The following is a 13,733-nucleotide window of genomic DNA, read 5'->3' as shown; positions in this document are numbered from 1 at the left end:
AATATACACAGATCCACTCTATGCTTTAAAGACATATTCTATATGGAGAACCAGGGATGGCAGGAAGGAGAAGAGGACAGAAAGAAAGACACTTGACAATTGCATAGACACAGAACAAATCTACCTTCCCTAGGGTCTTTTAGATGTCTTTGGAATAAAGGTAGTATGAAGGTTTGAAAGCATATTTAGTATTTGAACTCCATCTCTAGAGGTAGAGCTCCAAATGCCAATGAATGTCTGTTGTGGCTTCTTGAGGTCCACATTGCTGTAATTCCACAATAGCATCACAGCCCCTTTGTTTAAGAAATCAAGTAAAAATAGTAAAAATAGCAGCAAGGTCTGACTGTCTACACCCCAAATCCAGTTTTACAACCCACTGAGAATGATTTCCCTCCAGTCATTGGTGATGATAGATCATATTAACAGTGATGGCATATCTTGCTGTCCACTACTCCACACTCTGGGGTATGGGCAGCCTCCAAGGCCCAGGTGTCAGGAAAATGAAAGGAAGATAAGAGGCCCATCACCCTCAGACCTAAGCCTTGAATGCAAAAACAACAGCCAAGGTCTCCACATGCTCTCCCATCCCCCTCCAGCTCCCAGACTCAAGTCTGATTTCACCATGTTCACCCAGAGCACTACTCTCCCCCTTCCCCGACCCCCAGTTTCGTTAGCATAGCTGTGGCTGTGAGAGCACATGGCAAAGATTACGGTTTCCATGACTTCACTGATTGTGAAAAACACACTGATATTTCAGAAGAGTTATGTATTCTTTCCTTGTGAGATTAAGAACAAATCTAATAACACATACAGGACACTTCCTCTGAGCCTTCTTCTCTTACCATCCCCCTATCCTCCAAGTACAGATTCTCTTATTCCTTTTCCCACAACCATTCAGGAATCTAGTTAAATGAATTCAGGGTTAAGATGTACAGACGTGGGCCACTTATCAACACTCTAACCAATAGACGGGGTCCATTGACTTCTGCATTCCCCTTTTTTGGAAATGACTGTACACTGCCTGACCTAAAATGTATAGCACTTGCATACCCTTCCCCCAACAACCCCAGCTGGACAAGTAGGTAATTTTTTTCTCCATATAATTGCCCTCTTGGTGAGCTGCTGCGGTGGGAAGCAGCAAAAAGAGCTCCTTTTTAGCAGACTCTGCTGGTTCCCTGTCCATATCCCATGAACTCTTACCATTTCACAGTGCTCCCACTGACGTCCAAATGGCAGCATCTACATCTCTGTGCCTGATGGCTTTTTCTGGAACAGTGGGGGCCACTCTGCACCCATATGTGGCAGGTTTGAAGCACCAAGGAATTAACGCCATAGGGAGCAGCCCTCAATCAATGACTCTTGGCGTTGGTGTACAATACCTCAAATCCCTTTCCCCTCATGTGGGATAAATTTGAGACCTGTGTTTTTCACTGTTCTCCAGAGCTTCCCCATGGGATTAATTTTCAATTACCTATTGTGGGTAGATGGTTTTATAATGTACTCCTTATTGGATGCCTTCCCTTCTCTGAATCACCTTCCCATTCTCCTATTCATATTCTCAACACCTCTCAAACAAACTATGTACTTGCACTGAATTCCTGGGGGACTCCAAACTCTGATACCTGCTAAAAGTTATATAAGATCATTGAGGAAGCTCCATTAACCCATTGGCTGCAAGTTGCAAGGAAGCATGGGGAAATGATTCTGACATATTTTAGGGCCTCCAACAGAGGGTGGAAATTAGATGGAGCAAGTACCCCCTTCTTAGGGGCCTGTCTGGTCCCCCAAGCATAGAAATAAAGGAAAAATCTTGAGTCCCTTCAAGGGAAATTCCAGGCACTTAGCTAGGCTTGAAAAGTGAAGGGCAACCTAAAGAGCAGGAAAAGAGTAATAACAATGGTCCTCCAAGCAAGCCAGAGTCACTAGGTGTTTTAGTTCCCTATGGAAACTAAAAAATGGCATCTTAACATATGTTCTTGAGTTGTTTTTCCAAACCCCCACCAGATGGAAAATGCAGATAAGGGGAGACTGAGGACTTGAACTCTGATCACCATTCATTGTTTTAAGTGTCTCCCTGAGGGGCTCGGAGAAAATCATACACACACAACCTCCTTTTCAGCTAATCAAAGAATCTCTTAATCCACCTATATACCCCTGCCTTTAAAAATCCTTGCTTATAAGGCATCAGGGAGTTTGGGTCTTAAGTGTTAGCTGCCCATTCATTCTCCTTGCATGGCACCATGTAATAAAAATGCCCCTTTCTCCCACTGCAACTCTCAGCTTCAGTGTTTGGCTTTGCTGCACTGGGCGAGGGCACCCCAATCTGGTTGGGTAATAGAAACTCTGGCAAAGAAGTTTCACCTGAACAAATGCATTAATTTTAGCTTCTGTTGGTCAATTATCTTCAAAACAACTCAAGCAGCCTTTTTGAGTGCCTGCTCAGCAATCAGTCTATCTTCTTTCCTCACTTTCTTCTCTCTCAGTGGATAAAGTCAAGATTATATCTGTGATGGAAATAGCCTTTATATTAATATATAAGGGGTCTGGGTTTCCATCCCAACTCTCCTGTTTGTGGTATAATTGGGCAAGTTTTAAAATTCTTTTGAACTTCAGTACACTTGTTTCTAAATTCAGGGCTAAAATGCCTATTACACTAGGTCATTCATTCAACAATTTTTTTTGAGCACCTACTATGTACTGGTTTTGTGCTAGCTCCCTGGTGATACAGTAATAAATAGTTACAGTTTCTTCCCTCACGATATTCGCAGCACAGATGTGTGGGGTCTGGAATCAGACAGCTATTTCCACTAGCTCTGTAACCTCTAAGCCTTTGTGTTTTTTTCTTTGTAAAGTGGGACCAATTTCCTCATAAGGTTGTGAGAATTAAAATCTATGACCAAGGTAAAACACATAGCACATAGTTGCCAGTACATAAAAAATGTTCAATTAGTGAGTAAGACACAAGAAGATTATAATAGTTAATATTTATTGAGTGCTTACATCATGCCAGCCACTGCTTAAACATCTTAAATACACAAACTCATTTAGGCCACCCAAGAACCCTTGGAGGTAGACACTATTCTTTGCTATTTTTATCATTCCCATTTTATGAATAAAGAAGTGCAGAAAGGCCAGGTAACTTCTCAGAGGTCACATAGTTAATATAGAGAGTGAGGATTTGAACCCAAGTGGTCTGGATGCAGAATCCATAGTCTTAAGCTTACACCTTCACATCTCAAGGTGTGGTCCTTGGAGGAGCTGGTTCAAAATGCAGAATCTTGGACCCACCCTAGACCTACTGAATCTGAATCTGCATTTTAATGAGATGCCCAGGTGAATCATGTGCATATTGCAGTTGGAGAAGCACTGCTCTGTCCCATGCAGAGTCTTGGAATTTGACTAGTTAAGTGCTTTGGTGGAGTCACGTGTAAGGTGTTATTAGAGCAAAAGTCCAGGGAAGCTTGGGCTGAAAATAATTCAGTAAAATATAATGTATTTTTCTGAAAATTATTAGTATGTAGGCGTTCAATAAACACACACACACACACACACACACACGCACGCACCAACATTGTGAACAGGAGCACAGACCAGTGACTTGTGAAGACCTAGTTTCCTCCCTGACCACAGCTGCCTCAACAGATGCCACTGGCCCTAACTCATTCTGCATTTGTTATTGGCCATTAGGCATTATTGCCAACAGCCCTGTTCTCTCTCACCTTGATGGTTTAGAAAGCAATTTGCATAGGCATAATTGTTTTGTTTTGTTTTCTTCCCTTCTTTGTTGTCATGGTTACTCAGTTCATTTGCATCTTCGAGCCGTCTTTCACATTAACCTGAATGCCAATCAGAGGATCTCCTTCAAGGAGGGGGAAATCACACATGAAGGGTGAGGCAGAGTCCTAATACTCCAGTGTCTGGTGATGGTTTTTATATGAAGGCACCTCTAAATTAGTAATAATTTTAAGATTCAGCCTGAAATCATAATTCAACTGGAGGCCTCCTCTTCAGATGTGGCCTCTTCAGAGCTTTGTATCTTTTTTTTTTTTTTTTTTTTTTTTTTTTTTTGTTGAGACAGAGTCTCACTTTGTTGCCCAGGCTAGAGTGAGTGCCGTGGCGTCAGCTTAGCTCACAGCAACCTCAGACTCCTCGGCTTAAGCGATCCTACTGCCTCAGCCTCCCGAGTAGCTGGGACTACAGGCATGCACCACCATGCCCGGCTAATTTTTTCTATATAGATTTTTAGTTGTCCATATAATGTCTTTCTATTTTTAGTAGAGACGGGGTCTCACTCAGGCTGGTCTCGAACTCCTGACCTTGAGCGATCCACCCGCCTCGGCCTCCCAGAGTGCTAGGATTACAGGCGTGAGCCACCGCGCCCGGCCAGAGCTTTGTATCTTGCTTATGTGCAAGTCTCAGTGGCAGAGAATGTGTCCTGAAGCGGAAAGGAAGTCATTATTGTAATGTGACTCAGCACAGAGACTATGGGGAGAAGTACACTTCCCAAGACAACTTCATTCTTCTAATTGCTGGGGCAGGGGCGGGGTGGGTAAGGTTAGCTCATCAAACCTTTCTTTCATGATGTAAGTCACAAAAGTAACCCAAGGCTCCTTGTTCATTCCTCATCAATCTACCATAGACCCCAGATGACTTTGTGAATCCCTATTTCAGTCATCTGCTGTACCTAAACAACTCAAAAACATAATGGCTTAACCACCAATCATTTCATCTCTTATGATTCAATGTGTTGAATGGGTTCAGCTGAATGATTCTTTGCTCATTACGTCAGCTGGGGCAGCAGTCATCTGGGTGCTTGATTGGGCTAGGATTTTCAAGATGGCAGAGTACTCACACAGCTGGCGTTTGGTGGAAACCTCCAAGGGGCAGTTGACCAGAGTTTTTTGGTCCCCTCCATGTGGCCTCTCCATATGGCTTGGATCACTCACAGCATGGTGGCTGAGTCCCAAAAGGGAGTATTCCAAGGAAAGAAGTACTCTATTGGCCAAGAGACAGCACTGATTCAAGGGAAGAGAAAACAGGCTCTCCACCTCTTGATGATCATAGAGGAAGGCAGGACTTGCTGGACAATCCTTGGAGACTAGCTTATACAACGTCTCTTTCTAACCTTGATTGTCCACCTTTCCCCAACCCAAAGTTTTCTATTATGCCCTCTGGAATTCTTATTTAGTCACCAACAAAATTCCCTCTAACCTAAGTCTCTTCTCTAAATATTTCCTTTATATTCTTGCTCTACGTAAATCCTGGCTTTTTCCTGAAGACACAGCTTTTGCTGCCACCCTCTGACATGGTGGCTATTTTCTATCCCAGGTTTCCCATATCCCTAAACCAGAGGGTGGGTTGGGTGCCTTTCCTTGCTGTTCATTTCAAGTTCCCAAGACCATTCTCCCTCTTCACTAATGCCACCCCCTCTCTATCTTTGAATCTTATGTCATTGGACTAAACCACCCACCACTCCTCTTGGTTACAATCATCAGCCAGCCCTGTCACTCTCCCTCTTCCACTAAGATTTTGGATCTTCTGCACAATCACTCTCTCTAATACTGCTCCTGTCATGATTCTTGGGCATTTCCATACCATATCAATAACCCTTCGAATATTCTGCATCTTTGTCCCTTGACTTTCCTTCCTCCAGTGATTTTGTCTCTTCCCACCTCAGCTGCACACTCCCATAGTATATCCTGGAATTATTTTCAATTCCTTTGCCTCATTCATATCCTCTGTTCTACCAAAACATCAAATCCAAGCAGCTGTTGTGTTACTGTAAAAAGTATAGCTGGGGCATGACAAAATTAATGACAATACTCTTAACGCCTTTGGGCCAAATAGCAGAATGGTTTTGGCCAGATTATTCAAGAGCTGCTTAACAGAGATGAGCAAATGCTCACCAATTGCATTCTCGATGCTGAAATGAAAAACACCTGCTAAGTTCATGGAGGAATAACAGTGTGGGGCGCCATGCAGGGGAGATCATGCTACATTTAGAGTCAAACGGGCTAAGTTTGAGATCTACTTTTGTTTCTTGGGGATCATGGTTCATTGGGCAAATCCTATGAGCATCAGTTTCCTTATATAAAACTACTGTAAGACATTCAGCTGAGTTTATCTCATAGGATTGTTTTGAGAATTAAATCAAATAATATATGTGATGCTCATTTGTAAGCTGTAAAGGACCTTACAGTATGATTTTTTTTAATGGAAACTGGTACCAGATTTTGGCCTGAAGAATAGCATGATAGAGTTTAACAAAAATTTTAGAAGAACTAAAGGTATATTCTAAAGTTTTTCCAGGGAGAGTTGGTTGTTGTAGACTGTCTAGTTCTGATACACTTTGATGCCTATTCCTAATGTCTAGCATTGCCACTTCTACTCATTTTGGGGCATCTCATTTTGTGACAAAGAACAGTTTTTAGAGCTTTATGGAACTTTATATTATTTCTTTCAAATTAATATTAAGGGTTATCATATGCCAGATATTGTACTAGGTGCTGGGAATATGCTGGTGGGCAAAAATAGATACAGTGCCTACTCTTACAGAGCTTTTAGCTGGGCTAATCAACAGTCACATGATTGTGATAAGAGCTAGAAAGAAGACATAATAAGTCTAGAAGGGCCTGTACTAGGAAGATCTGACCTAGACAGAATGTGGAGAAGGCTTCCCTGAGGAGCTAAGGTCTGATGGAAGGTAGGAATCAAATAGATGAAGAAGAGAGTTGTATTATTTTCCTATGGCTGATGTAACAAGTTACCACAAATTTAGTTGCTTAAACAATACAAATTTATTATCTTATAGTTCTGGCAGTCAGAAGTCCTAAAATCAAGGTGTCAACAGGGCTGCATTCCTTCTGGATGCTCTAGGAAAGAATCCATTTCTGGGCCTTTTCCAGTTTCTAGAGGCCACTTAATGCTTCTAGAGGCCACATTGCCTCATGGCCTCTTATTTCATCTTCAAAGCCAGCAACATAGCATCTTCAAATCTCTCTCCTCTCTGACCTTGGCTTCCATCATCACATCTCCTTCTCTGACTCTGGCTGTCCTGCCTTTCTCTTTCCCTTATAAGGACACTTGTGATTACAATGAGCCCACCCAGACAATCCAGGATATTCCCCACCCCTGTCTCAAGATCCTTACTTTAATCACATCTGCAAAGTCCCTTTTGCCATAAAAGGTAATACATTCATAGGTTATGGGGATTAGGATGTGGATATCTTTGGGAGAGTGGGCTGTTATTCTGTTTACCAAATGAGGGAAGAGCATTTTATGTGGAAGAAACACCATGTGCAAAAGCCCTGGGATTGGACAGAGAATCTCAAATAGAAGGGACTGAAAGTAGATCAGTGTGGCTGGAGCCCAGAGTTAGAGAGAGGATGGGGGATAAAGAGGCTAGAGAGATGGGCAGGGACTAGACCAGGGGTGGGGAATATGTGGCCTTAAGGCCACATGTGGCCTTCTAGGTCCTTAAGTGTGGCCTTTTGACTGAATCCAAATTTAACAGAACAAATCCTTTTATTTTTATTAATACATTTTTATTTGTCTTTTATATTTTTATTTTATCTTTAAGATGAATGTATTTAAAATATCAAAGAATATTGCTGTGAGCTAGGCTGATGGCATGGCACTCCAGCCTGGGCAACAGAGTGAGACTCTGTCAAAAAAAAAAAAAAACCAAACAAAACAAAGGATAAAATAAGTTTCAATGAAATAATCCTCCCAGATTGACTGGCACAGTTAGAACATTAGTAAGCCATAAGGGCTAAATTGATGGCTGCTATGCTCATGATTTTGTTCTAACTTCCCCTGCCTGACTGTTGCCACTACTTGCAAGAGGCTGGTTGGTGAGAGTTTATGGGGGTCGAGTACATCAGTCTGTTATCAGTTTTTGACAGCGGTGCACTGTGTTTCTGTTTGAAGTGGAATTTGTGAATAGTTGCACAGCTCAACAGTATTTTTTAATTCTGTCTGCTTAACAGCCCATCATGTCAAAGAAGACCAAGAGAATGCTGAAGGAAGAAAACAGATTGTTTAACGAGGATTGGAATTGCAATATTATCTTGTTTCTGCCAAAGATAAGATGATTTGCTTGCTTTGTGATACTGCAATATCAACATTAAAGAGATCCAATGCTCATCAGCATCATAACACTCATAAGAACCACAAATATTTTAAACTAGAGGGAGAGGCATGAAAGGTTGTATTGTAGAAATTAAACAATGAAAAACAAAAGCAAAGACAATTCTTTTAAGCAGCCATAAAGTCTGGAAGTAATGCCACTGAAGCAACCTATAAAGTAGCTTATATACTCGGGAAAAAAGGGAAGCCATTCAGTGATGTAGAAATTGTGAAAGAATGCATTGCCAAAGTTGTAGGATGCTTAGACCCCAATAATGTTTCAAAGTACAAGCAACTGCCTCTTTCAAGAAGAGCCATAACTTGGCCGGGCGCGGTGGCTCACGCCTGTAATCCTAGCACTCTGGGAGGCCGAGGTGGGCGGATCGTTTGAGCTCAGGAGTTCGAGACCAGCCTGAGCAAGAGCGAGACCCCATCTCTACTAAAAATAGAAAGAAATTATATGGACAGCTAAAAAATATATAGAGAAAAAATTAGCCGGGCATGGTGGTGCATGCCTGTAGTCCCAGCCACTCGGGAGGCTGAGACAGGAGTATCGCTTGAGCTCAGGAGTTTGAGGTTGCTGTGAGCTAGGCTGACGCCACGGCACTCACTCTAGCCTGGGCAACAGAGTGAGACTCTGTCTCAAAAAAAAAAAAAAAAAAAAAAAAAAAAAAAAAAAAAAGAAGAGCCATAACTGATCAGCACCATGAATTAGACTTCAAATTAACAGAACAACTTCATGCAATACTTCAAAAGGAAAATATATATTATTCAATCACTTTGGATGAATCAACTGATACTACTGACTCAGTGCAGGTTTTATACTTCATTCGGGTCATAACAGAAGATTTTCTTTGTTACAAAGAGGTACACACTTTGGGCACTCTTGTGAACAGAACACAGGGAATAGATATCTTCAACAAATTTCAATATAAATGTCATGAAGTTGGACTGAATTTGGTAAATTTAGTGAGTGTATGTACAGCTGGTGCACCTTCCATGACAGGAAAACATGAAGGGTTTATTGCACAGATAAAAAAAGTATTAATAGATCCAGATGCTCTCATTTCTTTTCATTGTATCTTGCATCATCTCTGTGCTAAAGCTACTATTTTAAGTGACACTTTGCAACAAGTTATAAGTATTATTAGCTATATTTGTGCAAATGTAACTCAGCATCATCAGTTTCATTCCCCCTCCATGTTTTTACATTTGAGGACATTGAGATCCCGAGATGCTTGTAAATAGATGAGCTCAGTTAGATTGAAATCTAAGTGAAGTTCTAGTTCTGTGCTCTTTCCAATACACTGTCACAATGTCCTTCTCAACCATATTATTTTGAAACTAAGAAAACATTGTTATTTAAAACCCAAACTGACGGTATCCACCTCTGCCTCTGAAGTGGTGGTATAATTCACAGCAATAAGGAACTAAATCTCTGCTCCTTTTTAATTACAGGCACTGTGGAGTGAGGGAGAAGGCAAGGATGAATATTTCAAAACCTCTGCCAGTGAGTATCTGGGCCATTTTGTAACAAAATAGAAAATAATGACACATGAATGTGGCTGCCCTTCTAGGCAAAGGTGTAGAGAGCTAAAAGATATTGCATAATATTGTGAGGGGAATGGGATTTTCTGGGGAACCCTGAGATGACAATCCCTCAACTGGGTAATCAAGAGGTTTAGAGGACAAGCAGCATGGCTAACCAACATGGAGGGGTGGTCTAAATATTTTGTAAAAATAAAAATGTCCGCTAATCAATTTTAAGCCGTTTGACCTTGCCACTAAGTGGAAAGCTGTTTTTTTATATTCCATTAACTTTAATGCATAACATTACAATGCATTCTGTCCCAATCCAAGATATTCAAACATTTTTCACATATAAGAAAATATATCAAGTAAACAGTGAAAACAAGTTTATATAAGAAATCAAGAACAATTTGAAAGTAAATAAATGCAGTTTGTACACAAATAAAATGTAATGAGGAAAAGTAGACTTAATAGGGAAGGTGGGGGGGTCCTTTTTGGAAGGTGAATTCTTTTGTCTACTCTGTACCACTTGATTCACCAGGTTTCAACTTTGGGGAGGGGGTTCATGCTTATTTTGTACTCTAACTGTACTTAAATATAAAGTTATAGCCTACAAATCATCTTTAGGACAAAATGAAAGCTAAACATGAGAGCACTTTGAAATGTGAAATTGCACATGCACAAAAATTAAGGAAATGTAGACAATACCTCTTCATCCTTCTCACTTGGCATGCGTATACAAAGCAGAACATTCTGGGCTCATTCAAACATGATGCTCAATTCAAATTTGTTCCATATGATATGCTCTGACAAGTAAATGTATGTCGAGTAAAATTTGTGAGCAAGACAGCCTGGAACTAAAATGATGTCATATCACTTCTTATAGTATATTTGTTTGGTGTGTTTGGGGAATAAGAAAGTCAATATATTGGGGAAAAAGGGGGAGTCATTGTTGAAAAAGTGGTACAACCTTTCAAGAGCCATTATGACCAAAAGTCATTAACTGAACAGTTGTTATGTGAGGTAAGTCTGTACCTGGAAAGAAGGAATAGAATCATCTCTATTGGTTTCTCATTAATCATACTCACCCTTTAAGGCTGGGCACATTGCCAACCCAAGCCAAATTAGAGTCTCCTTTCACAGAGAAGGGGGTGGCTGTTAGGGAGGCCACTAAATGTGTCTGCCACAAGATATCTGTTCCTTTCCACACTGATTGGATAATGTGCATTGTACAAGAAGTTAACTGGAGCTTGGTAATAGATTTATATATAACTTTAAATTTTTTTTGAAATTTTTAATTATTATGGGTACATAAGAGTTGTATATCTTTATAGGGTACATGTGATGTTTTGATACAGGCATACCATGGGAATTAATCAAATCAGGGTAATTGGGGTATCCGTCACCTCAGGAATTTATCATTTCTTTGTGATAGGAACATTCCAATTCTACTCTTTTAGTTATTTAAAAGTATACCCTAACTTATTGGTTTTTTTTTTTTTTTTTGAGACAGAGTCTCACTCTGTTGCCCAGGCTAGAGTGCCATGGCGTCAGCCTAGCTCACAGCAACCTCAAACTCCTGGGCTCAAGCGATCCTTCTGCCTCAGCCTCCCAAGTAGCTGGGGCTACAGGCATGCACCCGGCTAATTTTTTCTCCATATATTTTTAGCTGTCCATATAATTTCTTTCTATTTTTAGTAGAGATGGGGTCTTGCTCTTGCTCAGGCTGGTCTCAAACTCCCGAGTTCAAACAATCCACCCGCCTTGGCCTCCCAGAGTGCTGCGATTACAGGCGTGAGCCACCATGCCCAGCCTAACTTATTGTTGATTATAGTCACTTGGTTGTGCTATCAAATATTGTTCATTCTATCTAACTACATTTTTGCACCCATTAACCATTCCTACTTTATCCTCCCCTCACCTCCACTACCCTTCTCAGCCTCTGGTAACCATCATGTTACTCTCTGTCTCCATGAGGTCAATTGTTTTAGATATTTAGCTCCCACATGTGAGGAAGAACATGCTACATTTGTCTTTCTATGCTTGGCTTATTTCACTTAATATAATGTTCTCCAGTTCCATCCATGTTGCTGCAAATGGCAGGATTTCATTCTTTTTTGTGGCTATATAATATTCCATTGTGCATGTATACCACAATTTCTTTATCCATTCATCTGTTGATGGGCACTAAGGTTGATTCCATATCTTGGCTGTTGTGCATAGTGCTGCAATAAACATGGGAGTGCAGATATCTTTCAATATAGTGCATTCCCCTCCTTTGGATATATACCCAGCAATGGGATTGCTGGATCATATGGTAGTTCTATTTTTAGTTTTTTGAGAAACTTCCATACTGTTCTCCATAGTGGTTGCACTAATATACATTCCCACCAACAGTGTGCAAAGGTTCCTCTTTCTCCACATCCTCGCCAGCATTCATTATTGTCTGTCTTTTTGATAAAAGCCATTTTAACTGGGTTGAGATGATATCTCATTGTAGTTTTGATTTGCATCTCTCTGATGACTAAAGATGTTGAGCATGTTTTTCTGTTTATACGTGTTGGCCATTTGTATGTTCTTTTGAGAAATGTCTATTCAGATCCTTTGCCCATTTTTAAATCAGATTATTTGATTGTTTCCTACTGAGTTGTTGGAGCTCCTTATATGTTCTAGTTATTAATCCCTTGTCAGATGAGTAGTTTGCAGATATTTTCTCCAATTCTGTGGGTTGTCTCTTCACTTTGTTGATTGTTTCCTTTGCTGTGCAGAAGCATTTTAGCATGATGTGATTCCATTTGTCCAATTTTGCTTTGGTTACCTGTGCTTTGTGGGTATTACTCAAGAAGTCCTAGCCAAGACCAATGTCCTGAAGTGTTTCCCCAATGTTTTCTTTTAGTAGTTTCATATCTTAGATTTCAGTCTTTAATCAATTTTGATTTGATTTTTGTATATGGCATGATATAAGGGTCCAGTTTCATTCTTCTGCATAAGGATATCCAGTGTTCCCAGCACCATTTATTGAACAGACTGTCCTTTCCCCACTGTATGTTCTTGGCACCTTTGTCAAAGATAAGTTCACTCTAGGTATATGGATCTATTTCTGGGTTCTCTATTCTGTTCCATTGGTCTATGTGTCTGTTTTTATGACAGTACCATGTTGTTTTGGTTACTAAAGCTCCTGTGGTATAATTTAAAGTCAGGTAATGTGATTTCTCCAGTTTTGTTCTTTTTGCTCAGGATGGCTTTGGCTATTCTGGGTCTTTTGTGGTTCCATAAAAATTTTAGGATTATTTTTTCTATTTCTGTAAATAATGTCATTGTTATTTTGATGGGGATTGCATTGAGTCCGTAGATTGCGTTGGGTAGTATAGACGTTTTAACAATATTGATTCTTCCAATCCATGAGCATGTAATATCTTTGTATTTTTTGTTGTCTTCAATTTCTTTCATCAATGTTTTGTAGTTTTTGTTGCAGAGATCTTTCACTCCTTTGTTTAAGTTTATTTCTAGGTATTTTATTTGTAGCTATTGTAAATGGAATTACTTTCTTGGTTTCTTTTTCAGATTGTTTGCTGTCAGCATATAGAAATGCTACTGATTTTTGTATCCTGCAACTCTACTGAATTTGTTTATAAGTTCTAATAGTTTTTTTTTTTGGGGGGGGTCCTTAGGTTTCTCTAGGTATAAAATCATATTGCCTGTAAACAAGGATAATTTGACTTCTTCCTTCCAATTAGGGTGCCCTTTATTTCTTTCTCTTGTCTGATTGCTCTAGCTAGAACTTCCAATATTATGTCAAATAACAGTGGTGAAAGTGGGCATCCTTGTATTGTTCCAGATCTTAGAGGAAAGGCCTTCAGTTTTTTGCCATTTAGTATCAGGTTGAGGTAAATTCCTTCTATACCCAGTTTTTTGAAAGTTTTTATCATGAAGGGATGTTGAATTTTATCGAATGTTTTTTCAGCATCAATTGAAATGATCATATGTTTTTTGTTCTTTGTTCTGTTGATATGATGTATCAATCACATTGATTGATTTGCATATGTTGAACCATCTTTGCATCCATGGGATGAATC

The sequence above is a fragment of the Eulemur rufifrons genome, chromosome 30 (assembly GCF_041146395.1).
Source record: "Eulemur rufifrons isolate Redbay chromosome 30, OSU_ERuf_1, whole genome shotgun sequence".
NCBI classification, from domain to species: Eukaryota; Metazoa; Chordata; class Mammalia; order Primates; family Lemuridae; genus Eulemur; species Eulemur rufifrons.
The sequence above is the reverse complement of the archived record's forward strand: the minus strand, read 5'-3'. Positions refer to the sequence as shown.